The sequence below is a fragment of the Coenobita brevimanus genome, chromosome 65 (genome assembly GCF_032717465.1).
Source record: "Coenobita brevimanus isolate Jiangsu-jjx chromosome 65, ASM3271746v2, whole genome shotgun sequence".
Classification (NCBI taxonomy): Eukaryota; Metazoa; Arthropoda; class Malacostraca; order Decapoda; family Coenobitidae; genus Coenobita; species Coenobita brevimanus.
In genome coordinates, this window is record NC_137018.1 from 38,220,273 (window position 1) to 38,247,227 (window position 26,955).

The 26,955-nt window shown below is 41.1% G+C and overlaps 1 protein-coding gene and 1 long non-coding RNA gene across 2 annotated transcripts in view; one reads left to right on the forward strand and one right to left on the reverse strand.

The window, feature by feature from the left end:
• Nucleotides 1-26,955, reverse strand: part of LOC145405068 (uncharacterized) — a 457,223-nt gene that overhangs the window by 108,716 nt on the left and 321,552 nt on the right. The window lies entirely within an intron of this gene.
• The window catches only part of LOC145405070 (uncharacterized), a 44,125-nt gene continuing 26,432 nt past the window's right edge, over nucleotides 9,263-26,955 (forward strand). Inside the window, exons 1-2 of the long non-coding RNA XR_013898260.1 lie at nucleotides 9,263-9,343; nucleotides 14,430-14,523. This is a non-coding gene — a long non-coding RNA (uncharacterized LOC145405070). The remainder of the gene's footprint in view (nucleotides 9,344-14,429; nucleotides 14,524-26,955) is intronic.

A 26,955-nucleotide genomic window follows, 5' to 3' on the forward strand; every position in this document is an offset into this window, starting at 1 on the left:
GCATAAAGACAAAGCAATGGCAGTAAAAGTTCCAGTCTGACTATGGAAATATGTCATTTTATTAGTATTGAAAATGCCTAACTCCTCATCTTCCACTAAAGAGGCCAGCTTTACACCCCGAGGGTTGGCCTCACTACTTCCCCATAGCGGATGGTGACCATTCATATCTCCTAGTAACAGAAAGGGAGAAGGAACGTTATGAATAAGGCATTCCAGATCCGCCTTTTCAACAGTAGCACTAGGAGGAAGATAAAGACTGCAAACTGTATACTGTCGACGTAAAAACATCCGGACAACGACAGCCTGCAGGGGAGTGGAGATGTCCAGATGACTGTATGGAATATCCTTGCGAAGGAAGATAGCAGCACCTCCATGATGACCTTGGCCTGGCATAGGATCAGAATAAAAGGCATGGTAGCCAGAAGGACCGGAAGGAACAGTATGACCCACCATGGTCTCCTGGATGCACATGCACAGAGGAGTAAATTGAGAAACAAGATGACACAGTTCCTCATAGTTTGCACATAAACCCCGACATTTCCACTGGATGATAGAACCCATAATGGAGGAATGATGATTAAGTGCGGGACTGTACACCTGGCGAGCGAGCGGGTTTGGATTGATGCTTATGAAGACCCTTCACAGGAGCCTGCCTAGCACCATCAGTAGTCTGGAGTCCTCATCTCAGAAAACGCATAGATACGATTGAAACAGTTCAAAGGGCCGCTACAAGATGGGTGCCAAGCTTAAGGGATCTAAGCTGTGAGGAAAGACTAGAAAAACTGAATCTACCTACACTACAGGAAAGAAGGAAAAGAGGAGACATGATTTTGCTACATAAATGCATATCAGGGAAGGAGAAAATAGACATAAAAGGTTACATAGCCTATGGGGAAGCATCAGCAAGAGGACACTGCAAAAGACTTAAAAAAAACGAGAGGCGATAAAAACGTAAGGAAATTTAGTTTCCCAAATAGGGCAGTTGATCAGTGGAATGCACTACCGGATGAAATACTGTGTGCCAAAACAATTCATAACTTTATGGATACGTGCGATAAAAATGGTTTAAGACATGGGACAGTACGAGCTTGACTCATTCCTGTAAAGACACAATTAGGTTGGTAAGGTAAGAACACACACACACACACACACACACACACACACACACACACACACACACACGAACGAACAGTAAGAGAGAGCAGACGTCCCAGCCATCGCTGCTGACCTTAAGTAGTTTCAGGAATTTTGTCTGTCCTGTCTCCTAAGGTCTTGTTTTGAATTTAAAATCATGAAAGTTAATAGACTACCAAAAATGTAAAGATTTATTGGCTAGACTATACATGAATGTTTGTAGTATTTTTCAGTAACAGCTGTTTTGGTACTTTAACCAACATCAAACATGGCCGAAAATGTAAACAATGAGGGACTCGAATTTCCAGGATTTGATAGAAATACCAATGTCATGGACTTGGTTAAAACATTAATTATGAGGATTAGTGAACTTGAAAAGAAAGTAGAGAATCTAGTGATAAAGGATGTGTCTGAAAATACGGAGACTACCATACAGACTCTGATCCAGTCCAATGAGACAGCGAATGAAGAGATTAGAAATTTGAAGCGTGAAATTGTCGAATTGAGGAGGAAACTAGAAGAGAGTACTAATAAAACGGAGAAGGTGAGTAGTGTATTAAAAGAACATAAGGCAAACTGGGCACTCGTAGAAGAAGAACAGAAAGAAGTGGTCAGCTTAAGAGAAATCATCCAGGAAGAAAGGGAAATGAACAAGAAAGAAATGGAAGAAAATGTAGTGAAAATACTGAAGAAAAAAAGAGAAAATAGTGAGAGAAACTGTAGAAAGGAACAGATGTGTGGTAGTATTTGGAAACAGGGAAGAGGAAGAAAAGGTTAGGTTCGTAAGACTCGAGAGAGACACGAACCTGGTGAGAGGAATATTAGGCAAGATTGACCCCGAAGGAGACAAATGGGTAAAAGAAATTGAGGAAGTAAGGAGGATAGGGCCTTATAAGAAAGGGGAAACAAGACCAATGAGGGTCAAGTTGACATCAGAAAGTTTAGTAAATGATATACTCAAAATGACCTGGAAATTAAGCAAAGAGGCAGGGATGGAAAATATTATAATAAGAAAAGATTAAATGAAGAAGAAAGAGAAGTTTTAAAATCATTGAAGGATCAAGTAAAGGAAAAAAATGATAAGAGGACAGAGGAAGAATGTACAGTAATCACTCCAATATCCGACGTAATAGAGCCATTGGTAGGTCCGGTTGTTGGTTTTGTCCGGATATTGGGCCCCAGCTTATGGACTTGTACTTATGGACCCTAACTCAGAGAAACACCTATATAACTCCCTCTAGACATGCATAGCACTTATTTAACACCCAAATCACATCAATAAGGCACATAAATGACTGAAATAAATGCAAAAGAAACATAAAATGAGGGTTTAGAAGTATGTTCATACATTAATAAACATTCTGGTACTTATGGACCCTAACCTAGTCTAACTCTGAAAAACACATTCCTACTGCACATGCATGAGGTAAGTATAGTATGGAAAAAAGTACAGTATGAAACATTCTGGTAAGTATAGTATGGAAAAAAGTACAGTATGAAACATTCTGGCTACTTACAGCAAGTCCCTGGCCACCTCGATGAATAACCGCCTCCTCTCGGACTCTGACAGTAAGAACGATTTCCTGAAGCACTTGCAGTACACTCTTCCTGAAGTCTTGCACTGAACTTAGTCAATAACACACAGAAGTCCGTTCTCTTCACGGTGTTCACTTTAGTCCAAATAATGTTCCAGTTTAATTTTGTGTTGCACATTAACTTTTCCCAATCTTTTCAAAATTTCCAAAGCCAAAACAAAGAAGTTTATTTACGTTAAATTTAGTTTCCACTGAGTCTTTTCTCTCAACTCTAAAACCTTAACACAGCACACCGTTTTTTTCACTGCACAACACTCAAAATTCCCGTGTGGTCTAGTGGAGAAGTTCTTGCTGTTTATTCACTGTCAGAGTCCGAGAGTATCACTGGCAGGCGACCAAGGGGTGCATCGCTGGGTCGTGGTGATGGCGTACCCACTGCAGAAGACTCTGAGGAAAGCCACAAACTCACGTCGAGCAGTGACTCCACCGTGGCTGATGTGCTGGGCTGTGGCTCGGAGCATGAGGGCCTGTCTTGGGGAGGCAACGGAGTGGAGCCAGGGCTTGGCACAGCGGGGGTCACGGGCCTGAAAAAACTGTCAATCGTTGACTGACGCAAGGACCGACGATTCTGGCGATTGATGATGCGCTGCCTGAAAGCACGCACTTCCTCCACGAGTCCCAAGGGCCCCATCTCCCTGTCGCAGTCCGGGTGTTCCAGGTAGTCTAGGACGAACTCTAGATGTTCCCGGAGTGCACTTAGCTTGGGGATGGCTGGAGTAGTGTCCTGCTGGGAGGAGTCCGCATCATCGTCGCCTTCGTCGTCGGAATCTTCAAGTTCGGGACTGACACCAGCAACCGAAGCCGCGATCTCGATATCAGACAACATCTGATACCCAGGATCGCCTCGTCATCGTCCAACCACTCACAAACATCGTCCACATCAACAACGTCGCCGTGCGTACATAGCCATGCATGGAAGTCATCCACGTCAAACCCTAGAAAATCGTACTCCACATCCGTTCCGAGAAGCAGACGAGACCAATCATTTTCAAGAGTTTTCACAGGGACTTCCTTCCATGCACTAGCCCAGTTCTACAGCGCAGACTTGATGTTGTAGCGGCGAAGGTTTTCCAAAGTCCGCTTGCCTCATGTGTCACGTCCTTCCCTGCGCTCGTCCTCGTCCTCGAGAACAACCATCACCTCGTCCAGGAACTTCCGACGGTACAGGCGCTTTGTTGCCACGATCACTCCTTGGTCCATGGGTTGAATGAGAGCAGTCGTATTAGGTGGCAGAAACATGCAGCTAATATGGCCATTCTCAGCAACCAAGTCCTTGTCGCACGGGTGGGCAGGTGCATTGTCGAGCAGGAGAGCCTTTACCTGGTCACGAGGGATTCCCAGTGTCTTCGTCAGGTACTGGATGACCTCCTTGACGAAGTGATGGTGAAACCAGTCTTTGAAAATCACAACTGTGAACCATGCTTTCAAAGAATGGTACCAGACGACAGAAAGGACATCCATCACCCCACGAAGGCACCGAGGCTGCTTTGCACGGCCAACAACAACGGGCTTAAGCCGGTGCATGCCGTTAGCACTGGCACAACACAAAGCAGATATCCGTTCCTTAGAAAGCTTGCGGCCAGGTACACGCTTCTCCGTCTCCTTGGCTAGAGTGTTCGTTGGCAGCGAGCGATAGAATAGGCCAGTTTCGTCTGCGTTATAGACTTGACCGAGAGTGAGGCCCTCCCTGTCGATCAAGCCTTTCACCTTGTGCCGAAACTCGTCAACTCCATCCTCGTTAGCGTCCAATGCTTCGCCATGTGCTTTACGGTTAGTAAGGCCATGTTGCAACTTGAATGCGAAGAGCCAACCCTCGGATGCCTTGAAGTCTAGGGCGTTGTGAAGCCTTGCGAACTTCTCAGCAGCAGCCTTCAGCCCCGTTCCACGTACCATCACACCAGCTGCACGTTGCTGTCGGTACCAAATCAACGTGGATCGGTCGATTTCTGCAAACTTGGGGGTAAACATAACCTTCCTTTCCACGTTGTGTTTGCTTCGCGACGAGAAGTCAGCCGTGTACTGCATGAGTTTGTCTCGGGAACGTTTGATATCGAACAAAGTCGACCGGGCCAGGTTGTACTCGCGGAGAATGCGGGAAGAAGACCAACCCGCATCAACTTTCTCCAATATCTCCCTCTTCTTTTCCAGAGTCAACACCACTCTCTTCCTTTTCTCAGGTGGCGGGGCCATCATCACACACACTAAGAGGAGGCCCAAGAGCAGCAGGAGGCCTTGCAGCAAGTACGGCACCACCACAAAAGCGAGCACGTGGGCAGCCATTGCGAAGAGCGTAGGTCCAGTTGCGGTGAGAGACAGGCGGGAAGTGGGGAGGATGCAGCGGCGCTCTATCGGACGTCGGAGGAATGACGCACCAAAACAATGCTCTCCCGCGGCGCGCGCGGCAAGTCCAAATTACGGACGGCAAAAAATCGTTTTTATTTTTTTGGGTTTTCGGACCATTTTGGGAATGTTGGATCACAGGACGATAAGGTCCGGGTAGTGGGGATGTTTGGTTATTGGGCATCCGGATATTAGAGTGATTTCTGTAATACTTTTTTTTTGAGAGTAATGGACATGAAAGTAAGAAAGTGGTATTTAAGGTAATAGAAGCGAAGGAAACTAAGGGGGATAGCTGTGGAAGATCAGAAATTGAGGAAGTGGTGCTGACGGAGAGAAGAGGGTATAAAAAACATCAAATATAATTTAAAGGTGATATACACTAAAATTGATGGCTTAATATCGGCAAAGCTTGAAATTAATTTTTTCTTGAGAGAATATGAACCTGATGTCATATGCTTTGTAGAGACCAAATTAAGAGAAAATACAGTATTGATGTTCATTTGGGAGACGGTAAATACAATCTGTGGAGAAGAGACTGAAAAGAAAAAACGGGACGAGGAGTGATGATAGTTGTGAAGAACAACATAAATGTAGATACTGTGGAAATGAGAGAAGGCAGGGCTGAAGTGATATATATGAAATTAGAAACTGGAGAGAAAGTCAAGAGAGATATGGCAGTAGGGTATGTTCCCCCTAAGACGAGAGCATGGAAGGATGACGAATACCATGAGATGTTGTCAGATATGGCTAGCTATTTACAAAAAATAATTGAGAAAAGCAATAATATAATTTTGGTGGGTGACTTTAACTGTAAAGAGGTGAACTGGGAGGAATGGTACTCAGGAGGTGGCGAGGATTCGTGGGCCACTATGTTATTAAATATAATAATGAATAATGTGATGACGCAATGGGTCAAAGAAGAGACATGGTTTCGAGGTGAGGACACACCAGCAAGGTTAGATTTACCAAAGAACCCGATGTAATAGAATCATTGAAATATCTCTGTTCTTTAGGAAAAAGTGATCATGTGGTCACTGAGTTCCAGATGTTAATAGGGAACATCGAGCCAAGAGATGAGCTTCATAGACAGGGAAGATACAACTTTGGGAAAGTAAATTTTACAGGATTGAGAAACTTTTTCGAAAATGGGGATTGGAAAAAATTCAGAGAAACAAGAGAGATACAGAGGAAGTGGGATATCTTTCTAGACCTCTATAATTTGGGAGTGGAAAAATTTGTACCAAGAGTAAGAGGGAAAGAAAACAGGAAAAAGGAGTGGTTTAATAGAAGGTGTATGATAGCAAAAAAAAGAGAGAGATAAGGTGTGGAACAATTGGAGAAAGAGAGGTAACAAGAGAACAAAGGAAGAATATAAAAGAACAAGAAATGAATACACAAGAATACGTAGAGAAGAAGAAAGGAATTTTGAAAAAGGTATGATAGACAAATGCAAGGATGAACCCAAACTGTTTTATAGATTTGTTAATGGCAAACTGAAACAAAAGGAAGGAATCACCAAACTGAAAGTAGAAGGAGAGGCCTATAAGGATGCGGCAATGCAAGCAGAAATAATGAACAAACGTTTCCATTCAGTTTTCACTAAAGAAAAGGAGCTTGTGGAAAGGGGAGGGAGTGATTAGAAATGTTCAGGTGATAAAAGATATAAAAGTCGAGGTACAGGAAGTGTATAAATTACTGGAAACTCAAGATGTAAGGAAAGCCCCAGGACCTGATAGAATTTATAATTGGGTACTGAAGGAATTCAGAGAACAACTGGCGGATAAAATTCAAAGTTTAATCGTGTGCTCACTGGAAGAGGGGAAAGTGCCACAGGAATGGAAGAGGGCAAATGTGATACCAATGTACAAGAGAGGAAACAGGGAAGAACCCCTGAATTATAGACCAGTGTCTCTAACCAGCATGGTCGCAAAATTGTGTGAGAGAATCCTGAAAGACAGATGGATAAAATATCTGGAAGAATATTTTGGCTGAATGTCAGTTTGGATTCAGAAGTGGAAGGTCATGTGTTTCTAACTTGATGAGTTTTTACTCAAGAGCGATTGACGTGGTACAGGAGGGAGATGGTTGGGTGGATTGTGTGTACTTAGAGAAGGCCTTTGACAAGTACCTCATAAGAGACTAATGTGGAAACTAGAATATATAGGAGGACTGAAGGGGAAACTTCTGGAATGGATGAGAGACTTTTTGAGAGACAGACAAATGAGGACAGTAATAAAGGATAGGTCGTCTGGATGGAGGGAAATAACAAGTGGAGTCCCTCAAGGCTTGGTGTTGGCGCCAGTAATGTTCCTGATTTACGTAAATATGGTAGATGGAGTGAACAGTTATGCAAGTCTGTTTGCTGATGATGTAAAGATCTTGAGGAAGGTAGAGGTTGAGGAGGATTGTAAAATACTGCAGGAGGATTTGGATAGGATACTCGAATGGAGCCGGACGTGGGAAATGAAATTTAGTGTAAAGAAATGTAAAATATTGGAAATGGGTAAAAGAACCACGAGGCCATCACTGAATTATTTGTTGGGTAATGAATTAATCACAAAAAGGAGAGAAGAGAAAGATTTGGGAGTGCTGGTCCAAGATAGTTTGTCACCAGAAAAGCACATTAACAAGATAGTTGGACAGACTTATAAACTCTTGACTTCCATAAGAGTAGCATTTCATTATATGGTTGAGGAGATGATGAAAAAATTGATAGTGGCCATGATCCGCCTCAGGTTAGAATATGCAGCGGTAGTGTGGTCCCCACACAAATAGAAAGATATAAACAAGACTGAGAGAATACAAAGAACAGCAACCAAGATGGTCCCCAGTCTGGCAGACCTGTCATACAGAGAGAGGCTGGAAAAGCTGGATTTGCCTTCCTTAGAGGAAAGGAGAAAGAGGGGAGACATGATTGCAGTGTTCAGGACCATGGTGGGAGTAGATAAAATTGACAAAGAAGATCTGTTTGTATGGGATAAGAGAGCAACAAGAGGACACAGAATGAAATTGAAAAAGTTAAGCTGCTTGAAGGATATCAAGAAATATAGCTTTCCTTACAGAAGTATAGACTTATGGAATAGCCTGGACAAAGAGATCGTCCAGTCTAAAAACTTAAACGAGTTTAAAGCTAAACTTGACTTATTGAGAAACAGCGACGGAAACCAACGAGCATAGTACACTCCGTGTATATCACAATTAGGTATATTAGGTAAATACTTAAATATTTGGAACGACTTAGACAAAGTGGTGGTGCATGAGAATAATATTCATGTGTGTAAAGGTAGACTTGATAAATGTGGATATGGAGACAGGACAACACGAGCATTGCTCAATTCCTGTATACTAGAAATAGATAAATACACACACACAGGAAATAAATTTTAATTGATGTATGTTGAGGGATGGCACTGTCAGGGGCTTATCCTTTATTGAAGTATGTCACAACTTATGGGGTAAGTTCTGTAGATGGAAGTCTTCTGGTGGTAGGGGGCATAAAGTACAGTAATTCCTCGATACACGATACCTCTAGATGTGATACCCTGGCTTTGTGATGGGGGTAGAAATACTACCATACCCTGCCTAATGATGGCCAAACCAAGGTTTAACAATGTGTTTTGATTTTTTAAATCGATTTTGATTATATTTTAGACTAAAATTGTGTTTAGGTTGATTTATAAACTGTTTTTAGACTTGGATTAATTTTTTTTAGCCATAGATGGGGTGAACATTGTCATTTTGGGGTATAATTTACTAAGCTTGATTTTTTTCAGACATTTTTGATGATTTTCAGATTTTGTTTGTTGGTTTTAGTGAGATATTTACAGGTGTTAGGCTTAGGTTAGCTTCCTTTACAGCTGTTATGCCATTTACATTGGCTTTAAACTTGTTTTTGGACTCATTTGCGTGACTTTTGGACTTGGTTTGGAGGGAAACCCAGGGCTGATAAATGCTTCCCATTACATGTTAGAAGTACCCTAATATACGATACCCCACCTAACGATGGGGTTTTACCTAACCATTTACATCGTTAAACCGGGGTATACCTGTATTAAAGATGTCATTGTGCTGATGAAGCTAACAGAGAGAGAAAAACTCCTTTCTAACACAGTCATTTGTCATCCCACTCAGACTAACTGTAATGACTTACTGCTGTTGCTTCAAACCATAGAACAGCAGAGTCTTGGCAGCCTCAGCCTCTGCCTGCTGGAGAGTTGGCATCAACGGCTTGTAGCTAAAACTGTATCTACATCTCAGCTTATGGCCTTTATGAGGTATGTACATTGGAGGACCATATAGAGTACTTTGCTGTGTTTTATCTTGACTATTGTATGTCGTTTTCGAGAGTAGGGTAGGGCTAACTACTATGTTATTGCTTTGTTTGAAGGACAAGGTGCCTAGTTGGTTTTATTTCAGTCTGGTTTCAGCAGTGGTGGCCCCCAACCCCCCATGCTTCCATGTTGCAAGAGGTACAAGATTGCTTGTCTAACACATGCTGAGCAGTGAGGGAACTACATCCCTATGCCATGCAGGGCTTTCATTTCCTCACTGTGCCTGTCATACTTTCCATTTTTGATATGTGGATAGTAGTCTTTCCTTCCTGTCCTCAGAAAGTAAATATTTCCTGAGTCATGGCCAGTGTATATTTACATTGGGGAAAACCATGGTGTTGGACATTTTTGTGTTAAGCATTACACCAGAATACAGTACATGTAGGAAAGGTATTTTGATTAGAGGTCTAGCCCAATACCAGCCTTTTTGTCACATTGTCCCAACCATAACTATGCCAGTGCATCCCTATGGCAATTTTGATCAGAACCCTAACGTGTCCCCTCCCCCCACCCCCTTTTTTTTTTCACAGTAACCTGACCATAGCCATATCATTGTTTTTCCTTAATAAGTAAACTCCCATACCAGCACATTCTCACTCCCTGTCTGTTAGTTACATCACCATTGCGAATTTAAATACTTGTAGGTCATTACTCTGATGAAAGAAGGGTTTGGTTGGAAGGGGGGATGAGGTTCTGAGACTACAGAGTTGACTGCTGTGCTGTGGGAGTTTCTGTACACTTGTTTACCTGCTTCATGTGAATATTCTTATAGAAGCAGATTCATTCATTTCATTCATCATGTAATCCTGTATTGCCTCATGAGGAACAAAGGAGACAAGGGCTAGGCAAGGTGATCCTGACATTTAAGATGGGAGTGGCCAGCCTCACTCATCCTCGAGTGGCATAAGGTGAGCAGTAAACCCCAACCACCCCTTGGATATAAACCTGCACAACCTAAATCCGATTGGAGCACCTTAACCCTAGATAGTTAATGTGGGGTCTGACAGACCCCAGAGTTTTTTTTTTTTGCATGTGGTGTTTATTTTTTTTAAATCCAAAAAGCTTGTCCTTCCAAGTACCCTCCTGAATTTTTTTTTTTTTTTTTTTTTTTTATGTGGGGAAGAAGGAACCAAAGGCAATGAGCCCGCAAAACTGTTCCTTCCAAGAGAAAAACAAAATATAAGAGAGAGCCAAATTCAAGATCCATGCATTTCGAGATGCCTTGACACTGCGTTTGAAAGACTGGAGATCATAGGAAGCAGGAAATACAGACAGAGGGAGACAGTTCCAGAGTTGACCTGTTGCATAAATGAAGGACTGGGAGTAACGGTTAACTCTTGCATTAGAGAGTTGGACAGAAAAGGGGTGAGAGTTTGCTGCTAGACGGGTGCTACGCGCCCGTCGTAGAAGTGGAGGAATGCATGCAGACAGTTCAGAGGAACAGTGACCATTGAAGTAGTGATAGAAAAGAGATAAAGATGCAACATTGCGGCGAAGAGACAGAGGTTGAAGGGAGTCAGTAAGAGGGGTAGAGTTGATGAGACGAAAAGCCTTTGACTCCACCCTATTGAGAAGAGCTGTATGTGGGGAGCCTCCCCACACATGAGAGTTGTACTCCACACAGGGGCAGATGAAACCCCTGTATAGAGTCAACAATTGTGCAGGGGCAAAGAAGGAACGGAGTCGGCTTAGCACACCCAATCTTTTGGAAGCAGATTTTACAAGAGATGTAATATGATCTTTCCAAGACAAGTCCCAAGCAAATGAAACCCCAAGCATGGCTCTAATTTGGCCCTATAGGGCCATTGGGATTTTTCAGACCCCAGATTACCTAACACGTAACTTGTTTGGGTCTGAGAGACCCTAGATTACCTTTCATGTGACTTCCTCATATGCATATTTTTTACATCCGGGGCTCTATTTTTAGTCTATATACTGCCGATATCAGTTAATATGACAATCCATGAAAAAAACTTTTACCTGCACTAGTATCTAACTGCAGTCACTGCAGATGAGAATAGAGTGCTCCAGCTGCCACCACTGTCAGTGCCTGGGGAGTACAATTAGATACTAGTGCAGGTAGAAGTTTTTTCTTTCTTGGATTGTCCTGTTAACAGATGCCTGCAGCATATACAGACTAAAAATGGAGCCCTGGATGTAAAAAAAAATATGCATATGAGGAAGTAGCAATTGGAGGTAAACAAAAATACGTAAAAATTTGTAGGTGATTTTGTACATTCTCAATTTCCGGTGAAATATTCATTTGCTTTGTTTCTCCATTTCTGAAAAGGAGTTCCCACCATCGGTGATGTGTGGAGCACCCACCGTTGGAAGAAGAAACTTTTCAGTTTTCATAGGGCAATTAAAAAAAAAAAAATGTAGAAAAAAATGGAAGTTCTGATTTAAAATGAAGTTAAGAAAATATAGTGAAAAATGGACTTTGTTTTTTTCTTTAAAATAAAGAAATATGATCTAGTTTCATGTAGAAATAAGGAATTACTAATAAATGCAGTGTAAGTATTTTTTTGTATTTTTTAATGTTAGGGTCTGTCAGACCCCACATTACTGTACCTAAATAAGTTAAGTCAGAAACAGTACCTATCTATGGTTTACCCACTAAACCCTCAGGTGCCATAATTTGGTTATACGGTTACCACCCAGCACAGTAAATGGTTTCCTGGTGTACAGGAAACCATTTGTCATGTCACTCAGTGTAGGGTCACCCATAGACAGAAGGAAGAGGAAAGAGTGAAGGGAAGAAAGACAGAAGAGGTAGGAAGCAAAGAAGGAAAGGAGGAAAGGGCAGGCACTCGACAGCAGCACTACATCGAGTGATTGGATGGTGAGCACCCCCCCCATCACTAATAGAAGCAGATTCACATTGTAAAACCCCTGATCATTACTTTTCACATATCATTGGTGATTTCTTGTGTAACATAATAATCTTCTTGAGTGTATGAGGAGTGACAAGGATGGTGCTTAGGTTATTATCGAGTGAGTGGATGGTGAGCACCCTCACCTACCACTAATAGAAGCAGATATGCAAAGGGCAGGCACTCGAGAGCAGCACTACATCGAGTGAGTGGATGGTGAGCACCCCCACCTACCACTAGTAGAAGCAGATACACATTGTAAAACCCCTGATCATTACTTTTCACATCTCATTGGTGATTTCTTGTATCACATAATAATTTTCTTGAGTGTATGAGCAGTGACAAGGATGGTGCTTGGGTTATCATCGAGTGAGTGGATGGTGAGCACCCCCACGTCCCACTAATAGAAGCAGATATGCATTGTAAAACCCCTGATCATTACTTATTACATATTATTGGTGATATTTCATGTAGCATAGTTGGGTCTGGTTAGTACTTGGATGGGTGACCGCCTGGGAACACCAGATGCTGTTGGCATCCCTACGTGTCAGGTGGGGTTGGTGGAGGATTAGTGCCCCTCCCTGTAAAACAATTAACTCTAAGCCCTTGACCACCCCGTTTGGGATACATGGCGTCTGGCAATGGATGGATGGATAATAAATTGTTGTGTGTATTAGCAGTGACAAGGATGGTGCTTAGGTTATTCATGCAGGAGGCTAAAACAGTAAATTTGATGCACTTTTATGTGGATTTTGCATAGGGTGTTTATTTATTTTTATTTATTTATTTATTTCTTCCAGTAGCCAAACATACACATTGAACATGGTTTGTGTTTTACATATTTGTGTTGAACATGATTGGAAGGGAAGAGGTTGTGTAGATCAGATATTCATTCTCAGATCTTTAGTGGAAAAGTTTCTAGAGAAGGGAAAGAAGTTGTATGCGGCTTTCATGGATTTGGAGAAAGCATATGACAGGGTGGATAGACAAGGATTGTGGAAAGTGTTAAGAATATATGGAGTAGATGGGAAGTTGTTGAATGCTGTGAAGAGTATGTACGATGGTGTGAAGGCTGCAGTGCGTGTGGATGGTGAACTAAGTGAATTTTTCTCTTTGAAAGTTGGTTTGAAACAGGGATGTGTCATGTCTCCATGGTTGTTCAATCTGTACATGGATGGGGCAATAAAAGAGGTACAAGGTAGGGTAGTGGATGTTGGAGTGGCCCTGGTGAGAGAGGATAGTGTTTGGAAACTCCCTGTACTGTTGTTTGCAGATGATACTGTGTTGTTGAGTGAAGACGAAGGGGAGCTGCAAGGCTTGGTGGATGAGTTTGAGAGAGTGTGTAAGAAACGGAATCTAAAGGTGAATGTAGGGAAGAGTAAAGTGATGGTCTTTGAGAGAGGTGAAGTTAGTGAATGTACAGCGAGGTTGGATGGTGAGGAATTGGAAAATGTGAGTACGTTTAAGTACTTGGGTAGTGTGATGAGTAAGGATGGAGGTTTGGAGGGTGAAGTGCTTGAAAGGGTACAGCAGGGAAGAAAGGTTGCTGGTTCTTTGAAAGCAGTGATAAGAAACAGGGAAGTGAGCATGGAAGTGAAAAAGTTACTACATAACAGTATTGTGATACCAACTCTAACGTACGGAAGTGAAGCTTGGATGTTGTTGGAAGGACACAAGTCAAGAGTGTGAGCAGTGGAAATGAGTTATTTAAGAGGAGCCTGTGGAGTCACATGGAGAGACAGGCTGACGAATGAGGATATAAAGGAGCGTTGTGGTGTTGATGTGGATGTGATAGGAAGCGTTATGAGGAACACACTGAGGTGGTTTGGCCATGTGGAGAGGATGGAGGGTGAAAGACTGACGAAGAGAGTGTATGTGAGTGAGGTGGAGGGGGAAAGAGGGAGGGGGAGGCCGAGGATGAGATGGAGGGATGGGGTGGAGAGGTATATGAGAGAGGGGGGTGTGAGTTGGGAGCTGGGGAGTGAAATGGCAGGGGACAGGGTGACTTGAAGGCGATTTGTTTGTGGCCACCCCAAACGGGATTGAAGCGTCTGGCAATAGATAGATAGATAGATGATTGGACTGTGTTCTTAATTACATTTTACTCATTCAAAATTGGTTTATGAGAAAAAGTTAGAGAATTTTTATACTTCCAGTGTGTGCCGTATTCTTCCTCCAACATACTTCCTGAGTGGTGAAAGGCTCCTGGAACTTTCTCCCCTCCTGAGTAGGCTCCTTGACCTCCTTTTGGTATGTTGTTGCTGCTTGTATTAAATTATCATAGTTTCTCACCTTACCAAGAGGGAGAGGTGGGTGGATAAGGTGTGTGCTGTTTGGGAATGGAAAACAGTATGGTAAACCCTCAATTTATTCAAGCCCGATTTGCACTAAACACGTTTTGCCCATATAAATAAACTATGATCTGACCCAGTAAATGTACAAAACAAAAACTTTGCATGGGAAAATCCCAGAAGTTGGCCCTCATCTGTGACCATCCTCCCTAAAGTTTTGCTGTCAGACCACATAGGGAAAAAAAAAAAAAAAAAAAAAAAAAAAAAAAGACTATAGAGGATTTTGCTAAATCAGATTTTCATAAGTCATCACAGCTAAAATTATGGGATGTGAAATAGTGTGATTACATTAGATCAACTGAGTGCACACACACAAACACTTAAGCACACTCACATACACATTGCTTGCTGTCTGCCTCTCGTTTTTCACATCATTGCCACCACTCACTAGTGTATGTACTTTTTCTTCATTCACTCAAGGATTATGTTAAAACATACAGTCTTATATCAACATGGCTAAAATTCTGGGATGTGAAAATGGTACGTCTACACTCAGTCATCTGGAGACAGACAGACAGACACACACACACACACACGAACAGCCGGAGAGGGAGGACGTCCCAGGCATCGCTCCTGACCTTGAGTAGTTTCAGGAATTTTGTCTGTCCTGTCTCCTAGGGTCTTTCTTTAAATTTAAAATAATGAAAGTTGGTAGACTACCAAAAATGTAAAGATTTGTTGGCAATAGTATACATGAATGTTTGTGGCTTATTGGTAACAGCCGTTTAGGTACTTGATCGGTACGTTAAAGATGGCCGAAAATGTAAACAATGAGGGAATGGAATTTCAAGGATTTGATGCTAATACTAATGTCATGGACCTAGTGAAAACATTAATTATGAGGATTAGTGAACTCGAAAAAAAAGTAGAGAATCTAGTGATAAAGGATGTGTCAGGAAATACGGAAACCACCATACAGAGTCTAATCCAGTCCAACGAATCAGCCAATGAAGAGATTAAGAATTTGAAGCGGGAAAATGTTGAACTGAGGAGGAAACTTGAAGAGAGTACTAATAAAACGGAGAAGGTGAGTAATGTACTAGAAGAACACAAGGCAAAGTGGGCACACGTAGAGGAAGAACAGAAAGAAGTGGTCAGCTTAAGAGAGATCATCCAGGAAGAAAGGGAAATGAACAAGAAAGAAATGGAAGAAAATGTAGTGAAAATACTGAAGAAAAAAGAGAAAATAGTGAGAGAAACTGTAGAAAGGAACAGATGTGTGATAGTATTTGGAAACAGGGAAGAGGAAGAAAAGGTTAGGTTCGCAAGACTCGAGAGAGACACGAACATGGTGAGAGGAATATTAGGCAAGATTGACCCCGAAGGAAACAAGTGGGTAAAAGAAATTGAGGAAGTAAGGAGGATAGGGCCTTATAAGAAAGGGGAAACAAGACCAATGAGAGTCAAGTTTACATCAGAAAGTGTAATAAATGAGATACTTAAAGTGACCTGGAAATTAAGCAAAGAGGCGGGGATGGAAAATATTATAATAAGAAAAGATCTGAATGAAGAAGAAAGAGAAGCTTTAAAATCATTAAAGGAAGAAGTAAAGGAAAAAAATGATAAGAGGACAGAGGAAGAACGTAATATTTTTTTTTGGAGAGTATTGGATATGAAAGTAAGGAAATGGTATTTAAGGAAATAGAAGTGAAGGAAATTAGGGGGGATGGTTGTGAAAGATCAGAAGTTGAGGAAGTGGTACGGACAGAGAGTAGGAGAGAAGAGGGTATTAATAATGTCAAAAATAATTTGAAGGTGATATATACTAATGTTGATGGTTTCATATCGACAAGGATCGAAATTAATGATTTCTTGAGAGAACATGAACCTGATGTCATGTGCTTTGTAGAGACCAAATTAAGAGAAGATATTGATGTTCATTTGGGAGATGGTAAATACAAACTGTGGAGAAAAGACAGAAAAGAAAAAAAGGGAGGAGGAGTGATGATAGCAGTGAAGAACAACATAAATGTAGATACTGTGGAAATGGGAGAAGGCAGGGCTGAAGTGATATATATGAAATTAGAAACTGGAGAGAATGTTAAGAGAGATATGGCGGTAGTGTATGTTCCCCCAAAGACGAGAGCATGGAAGGATGACGAATACCATGAGATGTTGTCAGATATGGCTAGCTACTTGCAAAAAATAATTGAGAAAAGCAATAATATAATTTTGGTGGGTGACTTTAATTGTAAAGAGGTGAACTGGGAGGAATGGTACTCGGGAGGCGGCGAGGATTCGTGGGGTACTATGTTATTAAATATAATAATGAATAATGTGATGACGCAGTGGGTCAAAGAAGAGACACGGTTTCGAGGTGAGGACACACCAGCAAGGTTAGATTTACTGTTCACCAAAGAACCTGATGTAATAGAATCATTGGAATATCTCTGTCCTTTGGGAAAAAGTGATCACGTGGTCATTGAGTTCCAGATGTTAATAGGAAACGTCGAGCCAAGAGACGAGCTTCATAGACAGGGAAGATACAACTTTGGCAAAGCAAATTTTACAGGATTGAGAAACTTTTTTGAAAATGCGGATTGGAGAAAATTCAGAGAAACAAGAGAGATACAGAGGAAGTGGGATATCTTTCTAGACCTCTATAATTTGGGAGTGGAAAAATTTGTACCAAGAGTAAGAGGGAAAGAAAACAGGAAAAAGGAGTGGTTTAATAGAAGGTGTATGATAGCCAAAAAAGAGAGAGATAAGGCGTGGAACAATTGGAGAAAGAGAGGTAACGACAGAACAAAGGAAGAATATAAAAGAACAAGAAACGAATACACAAGAATACGTAGGGAAGAAGAAAGGAATTTTGAAAAAGGTATAATTGACAAATGCAAGGATGAACCCAAACTGTTTTATAGATTTGTTAATGGCAAACTGAAACAAAAGGAAGGAATCACCAAGCTGAAAGTAGATGGAGAGGTCTTTAATGATGCGGCAATGCAAGTAGAAATAATGAACAAACGTTTCCAGTCAGTTTTCACTAAAGAAAAGGAGCTTGTGGAAGGGAAGGGAGTGATTAGAAATGTTCCGGTGATGAAAGATATAAAAGTGGAGGTGCAGGAAGTGTATAAATTACTGGAAACTCAAGATGTAAGGAAAGCCCCAGGACCTGATGGAATTTCTAATTGGGTACTGAAGGAATGCAGAGAAGAACTGGCGGATAAAATTCACAGCTTAATTGTATGCTCACTGGAAGAGGGAAAGTGCCAAAAAGAATGGAAGAGGGCAAATGTGGTACCAATTTACAAGGGAGGAAACAGGGAAGAACCCCTGAATTATAGACCAGTGTCTCTAACCAGCATGGTCGCAAAATTGTGTGAGAGAATCCTGAGGGACAGATGGATAAAATATCTGGAAGAGATGAATATTTTGGCTGAATGTCAGTTTGGATTCAGAAGTGGAAGGTCATGTGTTTCAAACTTGTTGAGCTTTTACTCAAGAAGCGATTGATGTGGTACAGGAGAGAGATGGTTGGGTGGATTGTGTGTACTTAGACTTAGAGAAGGCCTTTGACAAGGTACCTCATAAGAGACTAATGTGGAAACTAGAATATATAGGAGGACTAAAGGGGAAACTTCTGGAATGGATGAGAGACTTTTTGAGAGACAGACAAATGAGGACAGTAATAAAGGAAAAGATGTCTGGATGGAGGGAAGTAACAAGTGGAGTCCCTCAAGGCTCAGTGTTGGCGCCAGTAATGTTCCTGATTTATGTAAATGATATGGTAGATGGAGTGAACAGTTATGCGAGTCTGTTTGCTGATGATGTAAAGATCTTGAGGAAGATAGAGGTTGAGGAGGATTGTAAAATACTGCAGGAGGATTTGGATAGGATACACAATTGGAGCCGGACGTGGGAAATGAAATTTAATGTAAAGAAATGTAAAATATTGGAAATGGGTAAAAGTACCAGGAGACCATCACTAAATTATTTTTTGGGTAATGAATTAATCACAAAAAGGAGAGAAGAGAAAGATTTGGGAGTGCTGGTCCAAGATAGTTTGTCACCAGAAAAGCACATTAACAAGATAGTTGGAGAGACTTATAAGCTCTTGACTAACATAAGAGTAGCATTTCATTATATGGATGAGGAAATGATGAAAAAATTGATAGTGGCCATGATCCGCCCCAGGTTAGAATATGCAGCGGTAGTGTGGTCCCCACACAAAAAGAAAGATATAAACAAGATTGAGAGAATACAAAGAACAGCAACCAAGATGGTCCCCAGTCTGACAGACCTGTCATACAGAGAGAGGCTGGAAAAACTGGATTTGCCTTCGTTAGAGGAAAGGAGAAAGAGGGGAGACATGATTGCGGTGTTCAGGACCATGGTGGGAGGAGATAAAATTGACAAAGAAGATCTGTTTGTATGGGATAAGAGAGCAACAAGAGGACATGGAATGAAATTGAAAAAGTCAAGCTGCTTGAAGGATATCAAGAAATATAGCTTTCCTTACAGAAGTATAGACTTATGGAATAGCCTGGACAAAGAGATCGTCCAGTCTAAAAACATAAACGAGTTTAAAGTTAAATTCGACTTATTGAGAAACAGCGACGGAAACCCACGAGCATAGTACATTCCGTATATATCACAATTAGGTATATTCTTAAATATTTGGAACGACTTAGACAAAGAGGTGGTGCATGAGAAAAACATTCATGTGTGTAAAGGTAGACTTGATAAATGTGGATATGGAGACAGGACAACACGAGCATTGCTCAATTCCTGTATACTACAAATAGGTAAATACAAATAGGTAAATACACACACACACACACACACACACACACACACACACACACGGAGAAACAGCCAAAGAGAGCAGACGTCCCAGCCATCGCTGCTAACCTTAAGTAGTTTCAGGAATTTTGTCTGTCCTGTCTCCTAAGGTCTTGTTTTAAATTTAAAATAATGAAAGTTAATAGACTACCAAAAATGTAAAGATTTACTGGGTAGACTATACATGAATGTTTGTAGTTTTTTTTTTGGTAACATCTGTTTCGGTATTTAACCAACATCAAACATGGCCGAAAATGTAAACTGTGAGGGACTAGAATTTCAAGGATTTGATACAAATACCAATGTCATGGACCTGGTTAAAATATTAATTATGAGGATTAGTGAACTTGAAAAGAAAGTAAAGAATCTAGTGATAAAGGATGTGTCTGAAAATACGGAAACTACCATACAGAGTCTGATCCAATCCAATGAAACAGCAAATGAAGAGATTAGAAATTTGAAGCGGGAAAATGTTGAATTGAAGAGGAAACTAGAAGAGAGTACTAATAAAACGGAGAAGGTGAGTAATGTATTAGAAGAACATAAGGCAAAGTGGGCACACGTAGAAGAAGAACAGAAAGAAGTGGTCAGCTTAAGAGAGATCATCCAGGAAGAAAGGGAAATGAACAAGAAAAAAATGGAAGAAAATGTAGTGAAAATACTGAAGAAAAAAGAGAAAATAGTGAGAGAAACTGTAGAAAGGAGCAGATGTGTGGTAGTATTTGGAAATAGGGAAGAGGAAGAAAAGGTTAGGTTCGTAAGACTCGAGAGACACACGAACCTGGTGAGAGGACTATTAGGCAATGACCCTGAAGGAGACAAGTGGGTAAAAGAAATTGAGGAAGTAAGGAGGATAGGGCCTTATAAGAAAGGGGAAACAAGACCAATGAGAGTCAAGTTTACATCAGAAAGTGTAATAAATGAGATACTTAAAGTGACCTGGAAATTAAGTAAAGAGGCAGGGATGAAAAATATTATAATAAGAAAAGATCTGAATGAAGAAGAAAGAGAAGTTTTAAAATCATTAAAGGAAGAAGTAAAGGAAAAAAAATGATAAGAGGACAGAGGAAGAATGCAATACTTTTTTTTGGAGAGTATTGGATATGAAAGTAAGGAAATGGTATTTAAGGAAATGGAAGTGAAGGAAACTAAGGGGGATGGTTGTGAAAGATCAGAAGTTGAGGAAGTGGTACGGACAGAGAGTAGGAGAGAAGAGGGTATTAAAAACGTCAAAAATCATTTGAAGGTGATATATACTAATGCTGATAGTTTCATATCGACAAGGATCGAAATTAACGATTTCTTGAGAGAACATGAACCTGATGTCATGTGCTTTGTAGAGACCAAATTAAGAGAAGATATTGATGTTCATTTGGGAGATGGTTAATACAAACTGTGGAGAAAAGACAGAAAAGAAAAAAAGGGAGGAGGAGTGATGATAGCAGTGAAGAACATCATAAATGTAGATACTATGGAAATGGGAGAAGGCAGGGCTGAAGTGATATATATGAAATTAGAAACTGGAGAGAATGTTAAGAGAGATATGGCAGTAGTGTATGTTCCCCCAAAGACGAGAGCATGGAAGGATGACGAATACCATGAGATGTTGTCAGATATGGCTAGCTATTTGCAAAAAATAATTGAGAAAAGCGATAATATAATTTTGGTGGGTGACTTTAACTGTAAAGAGGTGAACTGGGAGGAATGGTACTCGGGAGGCAGCGAGGATTCGTGGGGCACTATGTTATTAAATATAATAATGAATAATGTGGTGACGCAATGGGTCAAAGAAGAGACACGGTTTCGAGGTGAGGACACACCAGCAAGGTTAGATTTACTGTTCACCAAAGAACCTGATGTAATAGAATCATTGAAATATCTCTGTCCTTTAGGAAAAAGTGATCACGTGGTCATTCAGTTCCAGATGTTAATAGGGAACGTCGAGCCAAGAGACGAGCTTCATAGACAGGGAAGATACAACTTTGGGAAAGCAAATTTTACAGGATTGAGACAATTTTTTGAAAATGCGGATTGGAGAAAATTCAGAGGAACAGGAGAGATACAGACGAAGTGGGATATCTTTCTAGACCTCTATAATTTGGGAGTGGAAAAATTTGTACCAAAAGTAAGAGGAAAAGAAAACAGGAAAAAGGAGTGGTTTAATAGAAGGTGTATGATAGCAAAAAAAGAGAGAGATAAGGCGTGGAACAATTGGAGAAAGAGAGGTAACAAGAGAACAAAGGAAGTATATAAAAGAACAAGAAATGAATACACAAGAATATGTAGAGAAGAAGAAAGGAATTTTGAAAAAGGTATAATAGACAAATGCAAGGATGAACCCAAACTGTTTTATAGATTTGTTAATGGCAAACTGAAACAAAAGGAAGGAATCACCAAATTGAAAGTAGAAGGAGAGGTCTTTAAGGATGCGGCAATGCAAGCAGAAATAATGAACAAACGTTTCCATTCAGTTTTCACTAAAGAAAAGGAGCTTGTGGAAGGGGAGGGAGTGATTAGAAATGTTCCGGTGATGAAAGATATAAAAGTCGAGGTACAGGAAGTATATAAATTACTGGAAACTCAAGATGTAAGGAAAGCCCCAGGACCTGATGGAATTTCTGATTGGGTACTGAAGGAATGCAGAGAACAACTGGCGGATAAAATTCACAGTTTAATCGTATGCTCACTGGAAGAGGGGAAAGTGCCACAAGAATGGAAGAGGGCAAATGTGGTACCAATTTACAAGGGAGGAAACAGGGAAGAACCCCTGAATTATAGACAGATGTCTCTAACCAGCATGGTCGCAAAATTGTGTGAGAGAATCCTGAAAGACAGATGGATAAAATATCTGGAAGAGATGAATATTTTGGCTGAATGTCAGTTTGGATTCAGAAGTGGAAGGTCATGTGTTTCTAACTTGTTGAGCTTTTACTCAAGAGCGATTGATTTGGTACAGGAGAGAGATGGTTGGGTGGATTGTGTGTACTTAGAGAAGGCCTTTGACAAGGTACCTCATAAGAGACTAATGTGGAAACTAGAATATATAGGAGGACTAATGGGGAAACTTCTGAAATGGATGAGAGACTTTTCGAGAGACAGACAAATGAGGACAGTAATAAAGGATAAGATGTCTGGATGGAGGGAAGTAACAAGTGGAGTCCCTCAAGGCTCAGTGTTGGCGCCAGTAATGTTCCTGATTTACGTAAATGATATGGTAGATGGAGTGAACAGTTATGCAAGTCTGTTTGCTAATGATGTAAAGATCTTGAGGAAGGTAGAGAGAGGCAAGAGAGATACGGTGGTAGTGTATGTTCCCCCTAAGATGAGAGCATGGTATGATGACGAATACCAGGAGATGTCAGATATGGCTAGTTCTTTACAAAAAATAATTGAGAAAAGCAACAATATTATTTTGGTGGGTGACTTAAAATGGTAAAGAGGTGAACTGGGAGGAATGGGACTCAAGAAGCAGTGAGGATTCATGGGGCACTATATTATTAAATATAATAATGAATAATGTGATGACACAATGGGTCAAAGAAGAGACATGGTTCCGAGGTGAGGACACACCAGCAGGGTTAGATTTACTGTTTACCAAAGAACCCGATGTAACAGAATCATTGAAATATTTCTGTCCTATAGGAAAAAGTGATCATGGGGTCATTGAGTTCCAGATGATAATAGGGAACGTCGAGCCAAGAGACGAACTTCATAGGCAGGGAAGATACTACTTTGGGAGAACAAATTTTACAGGATTGAGACAATTTTTTGAAAATGCGGATTGGAGAAAATTCAGAGAAACAAGAGAGATACAGAGGAAGTGGGATATCTTTCTAAACCTCTATAATTTACGGGTGGAAAAATTTGTACCAAGAGTAAGGAGGAAAGAAAACAGGAAAAAGGAGTGGTTTACTAGAAGGTGTATGATAGCAAAAAAAGAGAGAGATAAGACACGGAACAACTGGAGAAAGAGAGGTAACAACAGAACAAAGGAAGAATATAAACGAACTAGAAATGAATACACAAGATTACATAGAGGAGAAGAAAGGAATTTTGAAAAAGGTATAATAGACAAGTGCAAGGATGAACCCAAACTGTTTTATAGATTTGTTAATGGCAAACTGAAACAAAAGGAAGGAATTACCAAACTGAAAGGAAAAGGAGAGGTCTATAAAGATGCAGCAATGCAAGCTGAAATAATGAACAAATGTTTCCAATCGGTTTTCACTAATGAAAAAGAGTTTGTGGAAGGGGAGGGAGTGATTAGAAATGTACCGGTGATAAAAGATATAAAAGTGGAGGTACAGGAAGTGTATAAATTACTGGAAACTCAAGATGTAAGGAAAGCCCCAGGACCTGATGGAATTTCTAACTGTGTACTGAAGGAATGCAGAGAACAACTGGCAGATAAAATTCACAGTTTAATCGTGTGTTCTCTGGAAGAGGGGAAAGTGCCACAAGAATGAAAGAGGGCAAATGTGGTACCAATTTATAAGGGAGGAAGCAGGGAAGAACCCCTGAATTATAGACCAGTGTCTCTTACCCCCTGGGGGTAGGGGGGCTTTTTAAGAAAACTCCCTCAGTATCCCTGCTTGTCGTAAAAGGCGACTAAAAGGGTTGGCGGAGGGTTAGTGCCCCTCCCCGGAAAACAACTAACTAAAAGGACAAACAATAAGCCTCGGACAAGGACTTACCAAAAGATGACGACCAAGGACCGGAAAAAGGACGTGGTAATTGGAACGTGGAATGCAAGGGGAGCAAATGATGAGGTGAAAGAGAGAGAGATTGTCCAGGTGCTTGAGGGTGCGAAAGTTGATGTATGCGGAATAACTGAAACTAAATGGAGAGGTGAGAGTGTGAGAGAATGGGAGTATGGATGGGGTATATGTGTAGGAGTAGGTGAGAATGAGAGGGCAAAAGAAGGAGTATGTATAGTTGTGAGTAAAAGATGGAAGAAGAGCATAAGAGAGTATGGATCAGTTGGGTCAAGGATTGTTTGGATAAGATTGAAAATTGGAATACAAATATGGGCGATTGTGAGTGTGTATGTGCAAATGCAAGATCATGCAAGCAGAGTGAGAGAAGAGTTCTGGACAAATGTGGAAGTGTGCATGGAAAAGTTTGGAAGGAATGAGAGAGTGTTTTTGATCGGTGATATGAATGGTAAAGTAGGGAATGTGAAGGTGGATGGAATAGTTGGTGAGTGGGGTGTGCCTGCTGAGATAGATGAGAATGGCAGTGCATTAGTGGACATTTGTACGGGAGGGGGTTGGTGATAGCCAATACCCTCTTCAGGCACAAAATGATCCACAGGTATACATGGTGAGTGATGAGAACGGTGGGTGGTGAACTGAATGAAAGGAAGGCAGTGATTGATTGTGTGTGTGTGGATGAAAGGTTGCAAAAATGTGTAATGGATGCAAGAGCTTATAGAGCTTGGGGGAGTGGACTTTCTGACCACTACTTGGTGGTGGCCAGAATCAATATCCAAATAAGATGGAGAAATAGAAGAAGGGAAGGACAGGAAGAAGGAATATTTGTAAGGAGAGTGGAAAGGTAACAATAGGATGAGAAAAAGGCAGAGTATAAGAGAGATGTGGAGGAATGATTGGGTAAATATGAACTGCAGCAGATGGGGGATGTGGAAGGTGTGTGCAGGATATTCACAGAGGAAATATGTGCAGCATGTGATGTGGTGTGTGGGATGAAGAGAAGACGGAGGGGGGTGCAAAGAACAGCGTGGTGGAATGAAGAGGTGAAACAGGCTGTGGCACTAAAGAAGGAAGTATACAATGTTTGGATGAGAAACAGAGGCGTGGAAGAAGTTGAGAGGCGGAAGAGAGAGTTATATGTAGAAAGAAAGAGAGAGGTGAAAAGATTAGTAAGAGAGAGTAAGAAGAGAGTGGATGTGGGATTTGGAAGGAATTTGAGTGTAAAGTGGAGGGACTGTAAGAAAATGTTCTGGAAAAAGGTGAAAAGAGTAAGACAGGGTGGAAGTGAAGCTAGCAGGGGAGTGAAAGATAAAAATGGTAGATTATTAGTGGAGAAGGGAGAAAAAGTGAGCAGATGGAGAGAACACTTTAAGGAATTGTTGAACATAGAGAATGGAAGTAATGTGAGTATAAGTGGCTGGGGAATGGCTGGGAGAAGGAGGGAGGTGAGAAGACAGGAAGAAATCAGTAGGGTAGAAGTTGTGGAAGCAATGAAGAAAGTTAAATTGAGGAAAGCCCCAGGAATTGATGGAGTGTGTGGTGAAATGCTGAAGCATGGGGAAGAGATAGTAGTAGAATGGATGTGGAAAATGTGCAGATTGGCCTGGGAGGAAGGTAGAGTCCCGGAGGATTGGAAGTCAGGTATAATTATTCCCTTGTACAAAGGAAAAGGGGAAAAAAAAGCGTGTGGTAATCATAGGGGCATTTGTCTTCTTCGTATAATAGGAAAAGTGTATGGTAGGATACATATTGACAGAGTTAGAGAAAGAACAGAGGAATTAGTTGGAGAAGAACAGGGAGGCTTTAGGAAGGGAAGAGGTTGTGTAGATCAGATATTCATACTTAGATCTTTAGTGGAAAAGTTTCTAGAGAAGGGAAAGAAGTTGTATGCGGCTTTCATGGATTTGGAGAAACCATATGACAGGGTGGATAGACAAGGATTGTGGAAAGTATTAAGAATTTATGGAGTAGATGGGAAGTTGTTGAATGCTGTGAAGAGTATGTATGATGGTGCTAAGGGTGCAGTGTGTGTGGATGGTGAACTAAGTGAATTTTTCTCTTTGAAGGTTGGGTTGAAACAGGGATGTGTCATGTCTCCATGCTTGTTCAATCTGTACATGGATGGGGTAATAAAACAGGTACAAGGTAGGGTTGTGGATGTTGGAGTGGCCCTGGTGAGAGAGGGTAGTGTTTGGAAACTCTCTGTACTGTTGTTTGCAGATGATACTGTGTTGTTGAGTGAAAACGAAGGGGAGCTGCAAGGCTTGGTGGATGAGTTTGAGAGAGTGTGTAAGAAACGGAATCTAATGGTGAATGTAGGGAAGAGTAAAGCGATGGTCTTTGAGAGAGGTGAAGTCAGTGAATGTACAGCGAGGTTGGATGGTGAGGAATTGGAAAATGTGAGTACGTTTAAGTACTTGGGTAGTGTGATGAGTAAGGATGGAGGTTTGGAGGGTGAAGTGCTTGAAAGGGTACAGCAGGGAAGAATGGTTGCTGGTTCCTTGAAAGCAGTGATAAGAAACAGGGAAGTGAGCATGGAAGTGAAAAAGTTACTACATGACAGTATTGTGATACCAACTCTAACGTATGGAAGTGAAGCTTGGGCGTTGTTGGAAGGGCACAAGTCAAGAGTGAGAGGAGTGGAAGTGAATTATTTAAGAAGAGCCTGTGGAGTCACATGGAGAGACAGGCTGACAAATGAGGATATACAGGAACATTGTGGTGTGGATGTGGATGTGATTGGAAGCGTTAGGAGGAATACACTGAGGTGGTTTGACCTTGTGGAGAGGATGAAGGGTGAAAGACTGACGAAGAGAGTGTATGTGAGTGAGGTG